The 20,441-nt window shown below is 41.8% G+C and overlaps 1 non-coding gene across 1 annotated transcript; it reads left to right on the top strand.

The window, feature by feature from the left end:
* Positions 1 to 2,076: 2,076 nt before the first annotated feature.
* Positions 2,077 to 2,274, top strand: LOC122037704. Its single transcript, XR_006127717.1, has one exon. It is a non-coding gene; the product is annotated as a U2 spliceosomal RNA (small nuclear RNA).
* Positions 2,275 to 20,441: the final 18,167 nt, after the last annotated feature.

Here is a 20,441-nt window from a genome sequence, read left to right as displayed (position 1 = left end):
ACAACCTTATTTATTGCTTAAAACTTATTCAATTAGTTATTAAATTTAATAATTTAAACTTATTTTATTTTATTTATTTAACATGCTTATAAAAAGTTATTGATGATTATTATTCACTAATAAACTTGTTCAAATTTATTCATAAGTTATTGAAACATGCCCAATTAATTAAAATTGTGTTGTATTGAACGCACATAAATAATTCCATATTAAATTGAACACCAAACTTATTTTTGAACCATTGGTTCATTTACTGCCCTATCCGGCACGCTTGGGATATGCAACGAGGGCAGAATGATAGCGCACGCTTGGGATATGTACCGAGAGCACAATGTTGTTACCATCTCGATGATCTTGAACCAACTCCAGACCAATGCTTTGGATAAACATGCTCGCTCAGTCAAACTGATAAGTAAATTGTTCGGTCACACTGAAAGAACAAGCCAAATGAAAGGCCATGGGGAAACCCTAACCCTACGGTCTACGGAGGGCCCTAACTATAGGAGAGTAACTCGAGGGGTGATTAGCTTGCGGGTTAGATTAACAAACATGTTAAGGTGCTTTCATACTAGGAAGCAACAGAGTTGGGAAAGTTGGCAACAAAGTTCTTTAATATATTTTGCAATGGGAGAAGGAAGCACGATGGCCAAAGTAAGATTGACTTTCCACATCTCTTCCCTCCAGGCCATTTCAAGTAGATATAAAAGAAACAAAAGGAGTTCAATAGGATGAACCCAGCATATCAAATGAGAACCACCAAAACCTCAAGAGTAAGATGCACGAATTGAGACTTCCTCCTCAAAATATTTGACAGTATGATTGATCATGTCTGAAAATAGAAAAGAGGGCATGCTGGCAATGGTGACTTGGTTATTGATTGGAATAGGACTTTTTACTATGAGAAAAAGTTTTCCTTTGATCTTGCACACACTAAAACAAGTAAAAAAAATGTTAGTGCCCAAAAGCCAGGGGAAGTCTTTGGGGATAGCCCTCCGACGCTAATGACGCAAAGCCTCTGCGAGTGGCGGCCATGAGCACAGCCACCGGCCAAATCGGAGACAACTCTGTGGGTGTCCCTCAAGGCCTACGACGTCGGCAATTGGGGAAGTTCGCGACATGGACGCTATCTTTCTATGTGTTGGCAACAGGCAACAAAATCGATCTGAGCGGCAGCAAACAAGAGCAAAAGGAAGGGGTAGCAATTTTAAACAGGAGATTTGTCATGCATTTATAACTAACTATATGCTCTGATACCATTGTTGATACTCAATATGCATGAATCAAAATGAATTAAAATGGTAAACACTTACAACAATCTCCCGCAGATCTACAATCGGCGACGATCAGATTTGATGTCGGGAGATCAATCATAGGATCGGAAGGCTCTCCACAATTCCACGAACCAAATCCCACCGTCTCAAATTTCTTCTCACTCTCCCGTTGTCTCTTTCTCTACACCGTGAATCACCCCCCAATGATCCTTGGACGTACCCCTTATAAAGGAAAATAACCCAAGGATATAATGGACTTTTCCATTAAGAGTAGTGGGGAACGTGGGCATGTTCCCACGTTCCCCATTTCCTGTAGGATCAGCATCTGAAGCCAACTAGTGACGAGCCGAGCGAATCGAGGGATCAAACCCATAGACAGCTTCGGCGAAGATTTTGATCAGCTTACGAGGGAGCGAGGAGGAGAGTGGGTGACCGACGGAGGAGAGGTCCTGCTCGTCGACGCAGCTACAGCGGTGAAGCAACAAATCTTAACTGCCTCGAGAACAAAATCGCAAGCAACAAGACTCTCCTTTCTTTTCCACGACCAAGGAGAAGGAGACGTGAGAAAGATAACGGTTTGCAGTGTACTCTCGCCTCTTCTTAAAAAAAAAAACTCTAATGGCCATTTATACCAGGTGGAGTTGTACTCTCGCCTCTATTTACAAACAAAAAAAAACTGTAATGACCTTTTATACTAGGTGGAGTTTAGAGTTTAGGGTTTAGAATTTAGTCCCATATCGTTTGTTTTTAATTGACAGAGTGGAACTAGTGCTATAAAAGAAGAGGCTATGAGACTTTCTCATTCATACCTTTCTCGGCCTTTTGGCTAAGATCAAGTGTAGTATCTGTTCTTATCAGTTTAATATCTGATACATGGACAATTGGTTCACTATGATATTAAATTAATTTTTATTTTGGGGAGGGATCATTACAGTAGCTTGCTATTGGATCCTTCGCGTGGCATCCCTGTTTTGCACTATTGTAGGGGTTCGACGCACGCGACCAAGATAAATTAAATTTTTATATTAAATTAAGTTTTTTTTAAATTATTAATTATAGTGCATGAAATTAAATCTTAAAATTTTATATATTTAAAAATAAATATAAAACACATAAAAATAATTGAATTTTTTTACTGAATTAATTATTAATGTTCAGTTAATGAATAAGAAATTTTAAAATTAGAATTGAATAAATTGATGTTTTCTTAGATTAAATTTTGAAATAATTTAATTAGGTCCTTCAATTTAATCGAAATAACTTAATTAGTGTTTTTTTTAATTTGGTAAGAAAAAATGATTTTACTCCGCCGAAGAAAGATAAATCACGTACCAAACAACTTTCTAATAGAGAAAATTCAAGTATTCAACTTACTAATCCTGTGATGGTCAATCCAATCAGAAAAATTTTTCCGAAGAAAGGTCCATCAAGACCAATCAATCGTCCAATAGAGAAAATTCAAGTATTCAACTTACTAATCCTGGGATGGTCAATCCAACCATAAAAATTTTCCACCGGTCCATCAATCCAGTGTTCTTAGATCAATCGTCCATTAGAGAAAATTCATTCGTTAATTCATCGAGATTTAAACTCAATCCTTAAATATTTGGGAAATTAAAAAAAGTGCCTTACTGTGGTACTATTACACAAGAACAACCTTATTTATTGTTTGAAACTTGTTCAACTATTTACTAAATTTAATTATTTTATTTTATTTTATTTATTTAACATGTTTATAAAAAAGTTATTGATTATCATTATTCACCAACATACTTGTTCAAATTTATTCGTAAGGTATTGAAATTGTATTGTATTGAACGAACAAAAATAATTCCTTATTAAATTGAACACCAATCTTATTTTTGAACAATTGGTTCATTTACCGCCCTATCCAGCACGCTTGGGATATGCAACGAGGGCACAATGATAGGGCACACATGGGATGTGTACCGAGAGCACAATGTTGTTACCATCTCGATGATCTTGAACCAACTCCAGACCAATGCTTTGGATAAATAGGCTCGCTCAGTCAAACTGATAAATGGATCACTGAAAGAACATGCCAAATGATAGACCATGGTAAAACCCTAACCCTACAGTCTACGGAGGGCCCGAACTATAGGAGAATAACACGAGGGGTGATTAGCTTGCGGGTTAGATTAAGTAACATGTTAAGGCACTTTCATACCAGGAAGCAACAAAGTTGGGAAAGTTGGCAACAAAGTGTAAGACCGATAGGTTCGATAGAGGGGGGGGGTGAATATCGATTCGAAAATATCGAGTATAAGCGCAGCGGAAAAGAAAAGTAGACACAGTTGTTTTTACTTCGTTCGGAGCCTGTGACGACTCCTACTCGAAGGCCCGTGGTCCTTGACCACTTTCGTTGGGCAATCACTAGCAATTCGAATATAATTACAAAATGAGTACAAGGAATGCTAATGAAACAAAGTAATACCGACAAGGGAATTAACCAAAAAGACGAAGAAGCACTTTGTCGGAGCTTTGTTAGCGTCGCAGGAACGTGGAGCAGCAGGACCAGCAGTCGAAGAGTTCTCAGTAATGATGATTTTGAAGCTCCTGCCTGGGGCTTCTTTTATATGCTGTCCCGGGCGCCTGGATCCCTTCCGGGCGCCTGGAACGTGACGTAGCTGCACAAACCATGATGCTCCACGTGGCGACGACTCGGCTGGATGAAATTTGCCTTCCGGGCGCCCGGATCCCTTCCGGGCGCCCGGACCCCTCTTCTCCAGAAAGTCCTTCTCCTGCAAGAAAAGGTTAGTCCGAGGCAAATGTACCCTGCAGCAAAAGAATGTTAGCACAGTTTTATAGATGAGCAAAGTATGACTTAGATTCCGTCTTTCCGAGACCGGAATCTAGTCACGATCTCGACTTAGATATCCGAAATGGATCTAAGCCGGATCGACGCCTAATGTTCCCTACCCGGGAACGCGTCCTCGCAGTCACTCCCCTCCAGTGACTTACCTGCCAGACGTCCGGTCAGCCCGTTGACCCGCTTGGACTTCTCGCCAGCGTCCGGTCAGACCTAGCTGGACTTCTCGCCAAGCGTCCGGTCAGCCCGTCGACCCGCTTGGACTTCTCGCCAGCTATCCGGTCAGCCCGTCGACCTAGCTGGACTTCTCGCCAAGCGTCCGGTCAGCCCGTCGACCCGCTTGGACTTCTCGCCAGCTATCCGGTCAGCCCGTCGACCTAGCTGGACTTTTCCTGCACACTTGATAAAAGTGTCAGACAACAACAAACCTAACTTAACCTGATTTGTCATTCATCAAAACCTGAGTTAGACCGTTAGTGCTAACCGCACCAACAATCTCCCCCTTTTTGATGGAATGACAACCTGGTTAAGTTAGTGATAAAAAATATGCAAGAATCAAGCATGATTTTTAAGGTTTAAGTTAGTTTTTCAAGTTTGCATTAAGTTGCTCTAACTTAACCAACCTAACCCTCCCCCTTTGGCATTCATCAAAAAACAAGGGTAAAGATACACAGTGAGAAATACCGAAAACAATAATACCTTGAACAATAACTGTGTTTTTAAATCCAAGAGAAGATCAAATTGACTTGGGGGAGTATAAAGTTTTGAAATTTTGTTTAAAGCATTAGCTTTTAGTTTTTAAAAAAATGCTAAGTTTAGATAGGTTAATTTTCAAACATACGTCTATAAGGTCCAAAACAAGTTTCAACTTTGAAATGCTACTTAAACATAAGTTTTCAAAACCAAAATTCCAAAACTAAGTTTGAAAAGTCTAGTTTTCAAAACTGATTGAAATTTATTTTTCAACACTAAGTGTACAAGATTCAATTTTCAAAATCAAGGAAAATAATTTTGAGAAGCTTAGTTTGTAAACTAAACTTTGTAAAATTTATCTTTCAAATTAAATTGTCAAAATTAAGTAAAATCAAATTTTTAAGAAATAGACTCAGGACAATTTTTTTTAAGTAAGATTAAGTTTAAATCTTTACTTGAAAAGTTCAGTTTTCAAAGAATAGGTAAAAAGTTTGTGAGATTAAAAATTTCACAATTTTAAACAAATTATTTTTAAACTTTGATTTTAAAAATTAAGTTGAAAATTCAATTTGGAAAACTAAAGTAGTTTATTTCTCCCCCTGAATTTGATATCTAACCAGCTGTCTAACCAATTAGGTACTAACTAACTATTAGAAAATAGTAGCTTTCACTTGGTTAGTCAGATTAAGTTAATTATAATCAGTCAGTGTTTGATTTGACTGATGAACTTTAATCTGATTAATATTTGAATTGTATTTAACGTCCAGACTGATACTGATGCACTGAAATAAGCATCTTAGGTCCAGACAGATGGCCTATGCATCTCACCCCTTTCTATGTTTATCAACCACAAGCAAGGTAAACCTACGGTGTTGGTGAGATGCTCAAGAACTAAACCTATGGGTACATGCTTTCTAAGGATGTAAGACTAGTCTAAGGCCAAAACTGTTTTTGAAAGTCTAAAAATGGAAATTTTGAAATCAAACAAGTTTAGCCTACAAGTTGATAAAATCATTTTTTGAAAGTTTTTTTTTTTTTTTAATTTCCTAGTTTTTTTTTGTTTTTTTGTTTTTTTTTAAATTTCCTAGTCTATTGAGTAAGAACATATTCAATGTAAGTTTGAAATATCACTAGATAACTCCAAAAATATTTTACAAATAGTGTAGCTACAGAAGTAGGTCATCACTAAAGCTACTGAGATGATGAAGAGGGTGGTCCAGACCCCAAGGATCGAAGAAGTGTCATCAGCTCAGTGTGGCGGGTGTCCCCGGCAGCTCGTAACTCGGCAACCTCTCGCCGCATGTCCCGATGAAAATCGGAGTTCTCCTGCTGGAGACTCGCCATGGCTCTCTCTAGTCCGGTCATACGGTCGGCTAGAGTGCGGGAAGCGTGTCGTGGTGCTCGAGCTGGGGGTGGTGGTGGAGCCGGTGCGGCTTCCTCCGGAAATAGTGCGAGCATGAACTCGTCCATCTGTGCGTCTGGATCGGGCTGGTGCTGTGCCCCCCTCCGCCAAGTCGTAGTCCCGTCATCTCTATCTACGTGAATGCCGGCTAAGGAGAAGTTCCGAGAGGATATAACATCGAACTCGGTCATATGGGCAATGTCTCCTCTAGTGACATCAATGTGCAGTGAGGACATATAGGCTGTCAGAATGTGACCAAATGGCATATGGACTCGACTGTCAGTCACGTATCCGGCTGCGTAAGTGATGGTGGAGAAGATATGTAGGCTAATGTCAATCTCCAACCTATGAATCAGGGCATAAAGTAGGAATGAATGGAATGGGCGCATCACAGCGATGTCCCGAGTGGTCAGTGGTAAAATACAAAGAACTACAACCCTATAAAGAGCGTAGTCATGGACTCTAAGTTCTACTGACCGAAACTGTGTTACAGTGGGATCTCTCTCTCCCCCAAAAAAATACGAATACATCGTATCGAGAGTAATATGTGAGTAGGGATCGTCGAACGGTAGATCCCTCGGAGGATAGCACAAAAAGGGGCAAGTAGAAGGACGCAACTCTAAAAACTCTCTAACAGTCATAGGGGACAATACAATATCAGTGCCTGCTGCCCTAGTGGTATAGATGAAGTCATCTATTTTTACTAAGTTATTGCAAAATTCGGCACATAGACTTATGTTTATTGGATTGGTACATTCTACAAGGTTCCTTAAATTGTAGTGGCCTATAACCTCTAAGGCAGAGGGACATGACCTTAGGAAGAAGGCTCTATCTATGCAGGTAGTCCTAATGGCCTTATAGATGGTGGACTCAAATTTAATCCTATGTTCGTCTGTGGGAAACCTAGGGTCTGTACTAGCATTGGAGGGTCCAGCACCAGTATTTGTTCGTTTCTTACTGTATATAAAGAATATAAAAAAAATTTAGAAGACAACAAAAAAAATTATTTTAGAGAGGGGAAGAATATTTTACCGAGGAGCCATCGAAAAAATATAGATTTGACGACCTCGGTTGAATCGCAACAGCGTCTTCACCGCACGAAAATTTAATTTAGAGTACTTTCGCACTGAGGTTCAAAGTGAACCTTGGCAAAAGTGAGAATGAGTGGGGCAGAGGTTGGGGGCGCCTGCTGCCCCTTATTTATAGGGCACTCCGGGCGCCCGGACCCTCTCCGGGCGCCCGGGGTTGCTGGGATCATTTTTTGAAACTTTTTTTTTTTTTTTTAAGTAAGATTTTGAAAACTTAAGTTTCAAATTAAATTTTGAGATTAATTTAAGTTTCTTTTAAAATTAATTTTTAAGTTTAAAACTAAAATTTTTGAAATTAATTTTTAAGTTTAAAATTTTGAAATTAATTTTTAGGTTTTAAAATTAAAATTTTGAAATTAATTTTTAAGTTTAAAATTAAAATTTTTGAAATTAATTTTTAAGTTTAAAATTAAAATTTTTGAAATTAATTTTTAAGTTTAAAATTAAAATTTTTGAAATTAAATTTTTGAAATTAATTTTTAAGTTTAAAATTAAAATTTTTGAAATTAATTTTTAAGTTTAAAATTAAAATTTTTGAAATTAATTTTTAAAATTAAGATTTTGAAATTAATTTTTAAGTTTAAAATTAAAATTTTTGAAATTAATTTTTAAGTTTAAATTAAAATTTTTGAAATTAATTTTTAAGTTTAAATTAAAATTTTTGAAATTAATTTTTAAGTTTAAAATTAAAATTTTGAAATTAATTTTTAAGTTTAAAATTAAAATTTTTGAAATTAATTTTTAAGTTTAAAATTAAAATTTTTGAAATTAATTTTTAAGTTTAAAATTAAAATTTTGAAATTAATTTTTAAGTTTAAAATTAAAATTTTTGAAATTAATTTTTAAGTTTAAAATTAAAATTTTTGAAATTATTTTTTAAGTTTAAAATTAAAATAAGATTTTGAAATTAATTTTTAAGTTTAAAATTAAAATTTTGAAATTAATTTTTAAGTTTAAAATTAAAATTTTTGAAATTAATTTAAGTTTAAAATTTTGAAATTAATTTTTAGGTTTTAAAATTAAAATTTTTGAAATTAATTTTTAAGTTTAAAATTAAAATTTTGAAATTAATTTTTAAGTTTAAAATTAAAATTTTTGAAATTAATTTTTAAGTTTAAAATTAAAATAAGCCTAATTCATCTCACCCGATCTATATTATCAATCAGGGAATCCTATGATTTTGTGAGATGAAATTGGTTTGATTACAGACTTTTGGTTTAACTTGTGTTAGATTCAGATTTAGTTTTGGTTTCCACAAATAGGCATTCTTTGGATAAACTTCTAAGCTTGGTGAGTCACAGGGACATCATTAGAAGTAACCAACCTTTCGAAGTTTTCCGAATAGTCCTATCCACGGAACTTAGTACTAAATCTTGGTCTAACTGGTTAGGATTCGTTTAAGGGTAGCTTCGGTCAGTTCCACTTGGCCAAATGCACGGATCGAAGCCATATCTTTCTAGACATGCGATGCCCAAGCTTCCTTAACAACGTACTATCATCCAAAACTTCACCAGCACCATGAGTCAAGTTAACCTTGGTCTCTTTTAACTAATCCTAATTACCTGTCGGGTTAGTTTGTTTTGGGTTACCCGGTATGTTAGTTTTGGAGGTGCCAGCTATTCCGCTCCCCCTGAATTATTAGCCATTAATTTAGATTTTGGGTTTGTGTCGATTCTTTTTATAGTTATAATCAACTTGGTGATAGTTTAAATTTTGTTGAGTTTTGAATTTTGATTTCAAGTTAAATTTATTTTTTAGTTTTTGATCTGATTTATTCAAGTTTATATAATGTATTTTATCTTTAGGTATATAGAATTGATTAGGTCCTACTTGCGTGGTTAAGCACGCTTTCGGGACCCAAGCTTGTTTAGTTACTTTGTGTTGGGTTAATAATGATTTAAAGGTTTTGTTTGATTTTGACTTATATCCAAGTCCGGTTTTATTATAGCATGCCTTTTGGTTATTTAGAATTAAATCTAAATTTTTAGATCTTGTTGTGAATTTTTCCAACAATTCTTTTAACTTATTAATTTCACTTTTTAATGATAAATTCTCCTCCTCAAGTGTTCGGTCTTGAGTTGGATTCGAATTTTTTAATTGTTCCTTGAGGTTTTGATTTTCTTCAAGAAGTGATTTATTTTCATTTTCCAATTTAACTAATTTTTTATTTAAACACGAGATAATTCTAAAGAATTTACGATTTAAGTTTAGGTATACCTCTTCGGAACCTTCGGAAACGAGTGCGGACTCGTGGCTTGATTCGGGTTCGGACCCGTCTTCCGATTCCTCTGATTCGTCTTCCGTTTCAGCTTCGCGAGCCATCAGCGCGAGGTGACTTTGGTGCTTTTGCCTTTCTCCTTCCGATTCGTCTGAGGAGGAATCGTCCCATGTTGCTTTGAGGGCTTTCTTCTTTGTTGACTTTGGTTTGTCAAGTTTCAATCTTGGGCATTCGTTCTTGTAGTGCCCCTTTTTGTTACATCCGAAACATGTGACATTTCTTGAGTCGGCTGGCGAACTGATCTTCTGAAGATCCTGTTTGCTGAAGCTTCTCTTTTTCCTGGTGAACATTTTCCTTACCAGGTTCACCAGGTGTTCTTCGTCTTCAGAGTCTTGATCGGAATCTTCTTCAGATTCGGGTTTGTTCTTCTTTTCTTTAGATGAACCTGCGAATAAAGCTACACCTTTCTCGACCCCGGCGTTAGTTTGCTCATGAAGTTCTAATTCACAGAAGAGTTCATCCAATTTTAATTTAGATAAATTTTTTGAAATTTTGTAGGCATCTACAATTGATGCCCACAAATTATTTCACGGAAAAGCATTTAACGCGTACCTTATTAAGTCTCGGTTCTCCATTTGGTGTCCTATCGCGTGGAGACCGTTGAGGATATCTTTGACCCTCGCGTGGAGCTGACTTGCCGTTTCTCCTTCCTGCATTTTTATATTAAAAATTTTATTTAACAGCAAATCTCTTTTTGTTACCTTCGCGTCGCTTGTTCCTTCGTGCAGCTCGATCAGTTTATCCCAGAGCTCCTTAGCGTTTTCATGCGGTCCGACCCGGTTCAGTTCTTCTCGTGTTAGTCCGCAGTGTAGAGTGTTGATGGCTTTGTTTTCAATTGATGCCTTTTTCTTTAAATCATTTGTCCATTCTTCAGGGTCTATTATTTTCCCGGAGTTGTCTACTGGAATTTTATAAGCCTTTGTGACGCTCATCCATTGGTCGTAGTCTGTCTTCATGTAGACCTCCATTCTTCTCTTCCAGTACGAAAAGTCATCCCCGTTGAATAGGGGAGGACGAACTGTGCTGAAGCCTTCTTGTTGAGACATCTTATCCTGCACACACTAAATTAACTGGAAAAAAGGAAATCCCAAGACTTCGTCTTGGATTAGCAGTGCGGAAAAAAAAAAAAAGAACTCTAAGTGTAACGAAAAAAATCTTCCAAAAAGATAATAATATCAGTTTGGAATTGAAAAATATTTCACCCCCTGTCTGATTGGTGGTTGCACCAAATCAGAGCGGTACCTGCTCTGATACCACTTGTAAGACCGATAGGTTCGATAGAGGGGGGGGTGAATATCGATTCGAAAATATCGAGTATAAGCGCAGCGGAAAAGAAAAGTAGACACAGTTGTTTTTACTTCGTTCGGAGCCTGTGACGACTCCTACTCGAAGGCCCGTGGTCCTTGACCACTTTCGTTGGGCAATCACTAGCAATTCGAATATAATTACAAAATGAGTACAAGGAATGCTAATGAAACAAAGTAATACCGACAAGGAAATTAACCAAAAAGACGAAGAAGCACTTTGTCGGAGCTTTGTTAGCGTCGCAGGAACGTGGAGCAGCAGGACCAGCAGTCGAAGAGTTCTCAGTAATGATGATTTTGAAGCTCCTGCCTGGGGCTTCTTTTATATGCTGTCCCGGGCGCCTGGATCCCTTCCGGGCGCCTGGAACGTGACGTAGCTGCACAAACCATGATGCTCCACGTGGCGACGACTCGGCTGGATGAAATTTGCCTTCCGGGCGCCCGGATCCCCTCCGGGCGCCCGGACCCCTCTTCTCCAGAAAGTCCTTCTCCTGCAAGAAAAGGTTAGTCCGAGGCAAATGTACCCTGCAGCAAAGAATGTTAGCACAGTTTTATAGATGAGCAAAGTATGACTTAGATTCCGTCTTTCCGAGACCGGAATCTAGTCACGATCTCGACTCAGATATCCGAAATGGATCTAAGCCGGATCGACGCCTAATGTTCCCTACCCGGGAACGCGTCCTCGCAGTCACTCCCCTCCAGTGACTTACCTCACTTACCTGCCAGACGTCCGGTCAGCCCGTTGACCCGTCTGGACTTCTCGCCAAGCGTCCGGTCAGCCCGTCGACCCGCTTGGACTTCTCGCCAGCTATCCGGTCAGCCCGTCGACCTAGCTGGACTTCTCGCCAGCTATCCGGTCAGCCCGTCGACCTAGCTGGACTTCTCGCCAAGCGTCCGGTCAGCCCGTCGACCCGCTTGGACTTCTCGCCAGCTATCCGGTCAGCCCGTCGACCTAGCTGGACTTTTCTTGCACACTTGATAAAAGTGTCAGACAACAACAAACTTAACTTAACCTGATTTGTCATTCATCAAAACCTGAGTTAGACCGTTAGTACTAACCGCACCAACACAAAGTTCATTAATATATTTTGCAATGGGAGAAGGAAGCACAACGACCAAATTAAGTAAGATTGACTTTCCACATCTCTTCCCTCCAGGCTATTGTAGGTAGATATAAAAGAAACAAAACGAGTTCAATAGGATGAACCCAGCATATCAAATGAGAACCACTAAAACATCAAGAGTAAGATGCATGAATTGAGACTTCCTCCTCAAAATATTTGATAGTACGATTGATCGTGTCTGAAAATTGAAAAGAGGGCATGCTGGCAATGGTGACTTGTTATTGATTGGAATAAGACTTTTTACTATGAGAAAAAGTTTTCCTTTGATCTCGCAAACACAAAAACAAGTAAAAAAAATGTTTGTACCCAGAAATCAGGGGAAGTCTTTGGCGATAGCCCTCTGATGTTAATGACGGAAAGCCTCAGCGAGTGGCGGCCATGAGCAAAGCCACCAGCCAAATCGGAGACAAACTCCGTGGGTGTCCCTCAAGGCCTACGACGTCGGTAATTGGCGAAGTTCGTGACATGGACGCTATCTTTCCATGTGTTGGCAGCGAGAAACAAATTCGATCGGAGCTGCAGCAAACAAGAGCAAAAGGAAAGGGTAGCAATTAAGCAGGAGATTTGTCATGCATTTTATATCTAACTATGTGCTTTGATACCATTGTTGATACTCTAAATGCATGAATCAAAACGAATTAAAATGGTAAACACTTACAACGATCTCCCGCAGATCTGCAATCGACGAAGATTGGATTTGCGATCGGAAGAGCAATCATAGGATTGGAAATCTCTCCACAATTCCACGAACCAAATCCCACCGTCTCAGATGTTCTGCTCACTCTCTCGTTGTCTCTTTCTCTACACCATGAATCGTCCCCCATGATCCTTGGACGCACCCCTTATAAAGGGAAATAACCCAAGGATATGATGGGCTTTCCCATTAAGAGTAGTGGGGAACGTGGGCATGTTCCCACGTTCCCATTTCCTATAGGATCGACATCTGAAGCCGAATAGTGACGAGATGAGCGAATCGGGGGATCAAATCCACAGACAGCTTCGGTGAAAAATTTGAACAGCTTACGAGGGAGTGAGATGGAGAGAGGGTGTGTCACGCCCCCAGAAGAGTCCCTGTCCGAGAAAATTTCGGCAGCATCTCCCCTGTACGGCGGACAATCAAAAATTTTCTACAAGCACTAAATACTCAGCCACAGGCGGCTGGAATAATAACAGTAAATAAAATCAATCACCACGCAGTTTATATATGTATTCAGCCTCTGGCTGTCACAACCACGCAGTTAATAAAATAAACAACATAGTAATACTCTGACTCGAAATCAACCCTACTCAACTACACTCGTAAAGCCCAAAATCCGATTTTTCTTACCTCTTCTGCCGTCCAGGCAGGCATGTAGTAGAGTAAATCCAAATCATACTAAAAGTCCATCCAACGGAAAGATTCCATACAATATCCATATGTAAGTCCAAAACAAAACTAAAATAAAGTCTGATAGCGAAAAGCTAAAATGAAACAACTCAAAAATCAGCAGCGGCGACACGAAGTGGGGACTAGCGACTGAAACTCCTCCCGACAAAGATCAACCTGAAAATAACAACAATGGAGGCGGGTGAGTCCAACACTCAGCAGTTACATAAAGTAAAGAAACAACACCTAGCACTAATCATGCGTACTTGATAAGAAAGATAAGAATGCATCCGAAATAAACAGAAGAATACTGCCAGGTCCCGAGTATAAGGTCAAACAATCCGAGGGATAAGGAAATCATATGTATGTCAAACATAGGTATCCAAACAATACGCAGCATATAAATGCAGGAAACACAAACACAAGCAATAAATACATCATGCATATGATGCCAATGATGCGTCCTGGTCACCCCGACGCCATCGATCATCTCATACAAAAGTGAGGCCGAGTGGGTAGGGCTGTGACAACCGTGCACTCTGTCACTACTCCTGATGAGTGACCGAGTGGACGGGATGCAGTCGGAGTACACCTATCCTCCTACCCCAAATCATAGATGGGGGAGCGCAATGCTCTCAACTCCCGGTACTCAAAGACAGGGAGGAATCCCTGCCGGATAACACGTTGTGTCACACTACCCATGAGCGGACCAACGGTGCCTAACAGAGTCCCTGCTGCAACACACTCAGCCTGAATCGACCACTAACCCATGAGTGGTGGTGTGTGCAGATCCATGTAACTGGCGATGTGCTCAACAATAATGGAGCGGACTATCGCACAGCATGCAATCATGCAAATAGTGCATGGCACTAACCACAAGAATATCCTGACCTAATCCACATATATATAAAAATGCATCAAAGGTCAACGAATCCAAAACAATCCAAAGGTATACAGAAGGTATAAAACCTAGGTCCTGAACATGGTCAAGCATGGCATATCACTACCCCTATAAGCATGTATAAACAGGTAAAATATACCTGAGACGCAAAACCAATCAATCAATCAAGCATGTAAGATTTGGGTAGTGATTAACCGAAAACAGATAAGAAACACAATTAATGCAACATGTTAATTTAATTACTAAGCATATCAAATGACATAAGTCAAAAGTACCCGCCTCCAATAGGAACGTCCAAATCCGACATCGAGATACTCGTCTCGCGTCAAGGTCCTGTAATATTTATAGTTTACAGGTTTAGCTAATTTCATATAGATAAAATAGCTAAATCAAATCTACGAGAGGCTAACATAAATCCAACAATTAACTAGGGTTAATTTACCTTAACCCTAATTATCCCATTAATCGATTAGATTAAAAATCTAAACTTATCCTTAAATCAAATTAAGAACAATTCATGACTAACATTCCCTAGTTTCCATTCCAGGAGTAAGCTACAACGAAATAAACACACACCTTACCTAAACTCGCAACCGATGTTGATCCACAACTAGGGACAGTACTGCCAACACAGATTGATTGCTGCTGGAATCCAAGAAAAGCCACCGAAGCAACACTTCCTGGGATCCTTCACTGAACGAAATAGGATGAAATCAAGAATCCAACCCAAAATCCCAAATTTTCTACTAAGCAACCCCTTACCTTCTAGATCGTAGTTAGGGCACCGAGGAAGGATTGGCCGGAGCTAGGGCACGGGGTGACCGGCAGTGGCGTCGGCTCTGTCCGGTGCGGCGACGACACTCTGCAAAGGAAGAGGCGTCGGCGGTGTGGCTCAGATCCACCGCACAGTGGCCGGCGTTCGCTCTAGGGCACGGCTGGGCGGAGAAGTGGGGTTCGGCTCAGTAGAGAAGAGAAGGAAATGGATGTGCGGCGGTGGAGAAGCGGCTATCGCTGCACTACTTCGTGCGGAAAGAAGGAACTCGGCCGGCGGCAGCGTCGGGTAGAGAAGGTGCCGAGAGGAGATGAGAACGAAGAGAAGGGATCGGCGTCTAGGTTTCCTCTCGTGCGGCGCCGGTTAGGGCAGGGGAAAGAAGTCGGGTGGTTTCGGCGTTGAGGGAAGAAAAAGAAAATAAAAGAAAATAAAGAAAAGGAAATGTAAATATAAACATTTCCTCGCTTAAACGGGGTAACCTAAACAGGCTTTTCCAGGCCCCGTTTTTGTCCCCGTTAACTCGTCCGTACGAGCTCCGAAAAATACCCGAAAAATTTCCAATAATTCCGAAAAAATCCCTTATTAATATTCCCTATTTTTCCGATATTTTACATTCTCCCCCACTTATAAAAATTTGGTCCCCAAATTTCGTTATCTACCATCAGCAAGTACTAACAACAGATATAGAAAGTATGAATGCTGAACGGTATATCTAATCACATACCTTAAGTGAAAAGATGGGGATAACGAGCTCGGATTGTATCCTCGAGCTCCCACGTAGCCTCCTCGTCCGAATGATGCTGCCATCCGACTTTAACCAGCCGGATAGTCTTGTTCCGCAACTGACGCTCCTTCCGGTCGAGAATCCGTACCGGAACCTCCTCATAGGTAATGTCAGGCTGAACTGGAACTGGAATATCAGCCAACACATGCGTCGGGTCAGGTACGTATCTCCTCAGCATAGACACGTGAAATACATCGTGGACGCCTGACAGGGACGGTGGTAGTGCCAATCGATAAGCTACTGCTCCGATCCTCTCCAAAATCTCGAAAGGACCAATATACCGTGGAGCTAGCTTACCTCTGAGGCCAAATCTCTTCACCCCTTTCGTGGGTGAAACTCGTAGAAATACATGGTCGCCAACAGAGAACTCTAGTGGTCTGCCTCTCCGATCAGCATAACTCTTCTGGCGATCCTGCGCCTCTGACATCCTCCGTCTGATAGTACGGACCAACTCTGCATCCTGCTGAACTCTATGAGGTCCCAACAACTGAGCCTCTCCAACCTCATCCCAAAGGATGGGTGTCCGACAAGGTCTACCATACAACGCCTCAAACGGTGCCATCTGGATAGCCGAATGGAAGCTGTTGTTGTAGGCAAACTCTACCAACGACAGATGGTCCTCCCAACTGCCTCCGAAATCCATAACACATGACCTCAGCAGGTCCTCTAAAGTCTGAATGGTCTGCTCTGACTGTCCATCTGTCTGTGGATGGAAAGCTGTACTGAAATGGAGCTGTGTGCCTAAGGCCTGCTGCAGACTCTGCGAGAAACGAGACGTGAACCGTGGATCTCTATCCGAAATGATACTCAACGGAACACCTTGTAGTCTGATAATCTCTCGGCAATACAGATCTGCCAATCGATCCAGGGAATCAGTCCTCCGAATCGCTAAGAAGTGCGTTGATTTGGTTAATCGATCAATGATTACCCAAATCGCGTCATGGCCTCGTCGTGTCCTCAGCAACCCTACCACAAAGTCCATGGTAATGTGATCCCACTTCCACTCAGGAATAGGAATCCGCTGAAGTAATCCTGCAGGTCTCTGGTGCTCAGCCTTCACCTGCTGACAAACAAGACATCTAGCTACGAAATCCGCGATGTCTTTCTTCATACCGTTCCACCAATAGGAACGTCTCAAGTCTCGATACATACGGGTTCCGCCTGGATGGATCGCAAATCGAGAACGGTGTGCCTCCTGAAGTAGCTCCTGTAAGACCGGATGAGACTGAGGTACGCATAATCTGCCTCGGAAGTATATAATACCCTCCTCGTCTCGTGTAAACTCGGTCTGTTGCCCGAAAGCAAGCTGACTGCCAATAAACTGCAAATGCTGATCACTGGCCTGGGCCTCTCGGATCCTCGTCCTGATCGACGACTGAGCAACCATGGTAACCAGAATACCCTGCTCTGTCGGTCCCTGCTCCTCAAGATCTAACTCCGAGAAACTCTGAATCAAGTCCGTGACTGAAGTCCGGTGGCAAGCCAAAGTCCCTCTGGACTTCCTGCTGAGTGCATCTGCAACCACATTAGCTTTCCCCGGGTGGTAGCTAATGGTACAATCGTAGTCCTTCAGGAACTCCATCCATCTCCTCTGTCGGAGATTAAGCTCCTTCTGAGTGAAAATGTATTTGAGACTCTTATGATCAGTGAGAATCTCAAATGTGATACCGTATAAATGATGACGCCAAAGCTTCAGAGCAAAGATGATGGCAGCTAACTCCAAGTCATGAACTGGGTAGTTCTTCTCATGCTCCTTCAGCTGACGAGAAGCATAAGAGACTACTGCGCATCAAAACAATACCAAACCTGAGAGACGGTGTAAAGTACAACCATCCTCTCCGTAAGGTAAAACCAAACCGAGCCGACACTAATCTCCGCTTGAGCTCTCGAAAGTTGATCTCGCAATCCTGACCATATGAACTTCACGCCTTTCCCGGTAAGTGGCATAGCAATACGCGAGAAGCCCTCGACAAAACGTCGGTAATATCCACCAATCCCAAAATCATGGATCTCGAATCGACTTGGCCGCTCCCAACCGTGATGACCTCGATCTTCGAGGATCAATCAAATACCCGCTAGAAACCACGTGTCCTAGAAAACCGATTGAGGATAACCAGACTTCTCATACAGATGATGTCGTCGAAGAATCTCCAAGATCGTGCTGTGCGTGCTCCTCCTCGGAACGAGAGTAGACCAATATGTCATCAATGAAAACGATAACAAACTGATCCAGATACTCCAGAAAGATGCGGTTCATCAAGTCCATAAACACCGCTGGAGCATTGGTAAGCCCAAATGGCATTACCAAAAACTCATAATGACCGTATCTGGTACGGAAAGCTGTCTTCTGGATATCAGAATCTCTGACTCTCAACTGATGATATCCGGATCGCAGATCAATCTTAGAATACACTGAAGTACCTCTGAGCTGATCAAACAAATCCTCAATCCATGGTAATGGATATTTATTTCTGACGGTCACTGAATTCAGCTGCCTGTAGTCAATACATAACCTCATGGTGCCGTCTTTCTTCTTGACAAATAGAACTGGAGAACCCCATGGTGAAACACTAGGGCGAATAAATCCCCTGTCTAAAAGCTCCTGGAGTTGAACCTTCAGCTCGTTCAACTCTTTTGGTGCCATACGATACGGAGCTTTCGATGTCGGTGAGGTTCCTGGAATCAGCTCAATAGCGATCTCCACTGGCCTTCTAGGAGGCAAACCTGGCAGCTCCTCTGGAAATACATCTGGGTACTCCCGGACTACAGGAACGTCGGAGAGCTGCGAACTACTACTGTCCTCAGTACTGATCAACGACAACAGAAAACCATGACAGCCGTGAGACAGCAGCTTCTGCGCCTGAATCGCCGAAATAATCGAGATGCCGTCGTCTCTGATGCCAGTGAAACTCCACGAGGGTTGGTTCGGAGGCCGGAAGGTGACCACCCTCGTTTGGCAATCAACGGTAGCATGATATACTGACAGCCAATCCATGCCAAGAATGATATCAAACTCGACCATCTCCAATACTAGAAGATCTACCGTAAGTATCATGTTGCCAAAGTCTAACGGGCAACATCTGCTCTCCTGGCTGTCATCTAAAGTCTCACCGGACGGTAGGGAGACAATCAATCGCCGCAACCTAAAGTGGGTAATCTACCAATCTCCCGCATAAAAGTACGGGATATAAAAGAATGCGAACTACCAATATCAATCAAAATATCGCAGATAATGCATAAATGGAAATCGTACTGCAGAAAACGGATCCGTCGGCCCGCATCCTCTCCGGTAATAGCATGAACACGACCAGTCTCTGGCGGAGGAGGAGGTGGTAATCTGCAGGCGTAAGCTCGCCACCGAGGGCGCTGGACTATGCTAGATAAGACCGAGAGGATGGTGATCGACATCGCACTGGCCGAACCGAGTCTCGACATCGCCTCGAGTCGGATAATAAGGTCCGAGCAAAACTGGGTGCTGCACCTGGAGTACTCTGTCCAAGCATGCCAAATCCGCGGAGGAGCTGCTCGCCGACGTGAAGATTGGGCCGCCTCCTCGATATGCCTCGATCGACTAGACTGCCCCTCCGACCGACCCTCCGGCCGCAGGCCGAGCCTTCACCGACAATCTCGGCTCTGGTGCCCGGGCAGTTTGCAATAAAAGCAAATTGTCCCAGAGAGCAAGTGGGGTGAGGTGATCTCTGGATCCACATCTCAAACAATGAGTATCATCGGAAGGTGGTTGCTTGCTCACGAGAAAATCGGGAACGTCCCAAGAAGACCGCCTCGATTTCGAGGCTCACGAGACGCCCTAGAAGTACCCGACCGACCGTCAGGACTACTCGAGGCTGTCCTGCTGCCTCGGTTCGCCGGACTGCTCAAGTCTGACCCGTATGCTTTCTTTTCCTGTCCGGATATGCTGTCTGCCGAGCTAACTCTATCATCAAAGCTCGATTCAATGCATCAGAGTAAGATGAAATCCCTAATCCGGTAAGCTGTACATGCAGATAACCATCCAATCCCTGTATAAACTGCATCATGCGAGTTCTGTCCTCCGCAACTAACTTTGGACAAAACTGAGCCAACCGGAGGAATTCTGTATTATACTCGGTCACTGAGCGATTATTCTGCCTCAGACTCATAAAATCCTGTCGGCGAGCCATCTGATAGGACAGTGGAAAGAAACGGCTCTCAAAAGCCTCTCTGAACCTGGCCCATGTGACGTTGCGCTCACCAATAATAGAACGCTGAGTAACCCACCAGGCATTAGCTTCATCCCGTAAATGGTAAGCAGCCAGCTCTGCTTTCTCCCACTCGGAGCAAGTCATATAGAAGAAAGTCTGCTTCATAGTCTCTATCCATGACAGAGCCATACTCGGATCGGGATCTCCGCGGAAAAGAGTGAAACGAGTCTTCATCGACTCAGCCAGTGCTGGAATCCTAGCTCGTGCAGCGATAATATCAGTGAGCGGTGTCGGGACGGCTGCAGGAACTGGCGGAAACACCGGAGCTGACACTACAGGTGGTACCGCGGAATAAACCGGAGGAGGAACTCCCGGTGCTGCTGTATATACCGGAGCATAAGCCGTCGGTGGTACTGCCTGGGGAATAAAAGTGGTGGCAACTGGAGG

Source organism: Zingiber officinale, unplaced genomic scaffold, assembly GCF_018446385.1.
Source record: "Zingiber officinale cultivar Zhangliang unplaced genomic scaffold, Zo_v1.1 ctg72, whole genome shotgun sequence".
Classification (NCBI taxonomy): Eukaryota; Viridiplantae; Streptophyta; class Magnoliopsida; order Zingiberales; family Zingiberaceae; genus Zingiber; species Zingiber officinale.
This window is presented reverse-complemented; position numbering and strand designations above follow the sequence as displayed.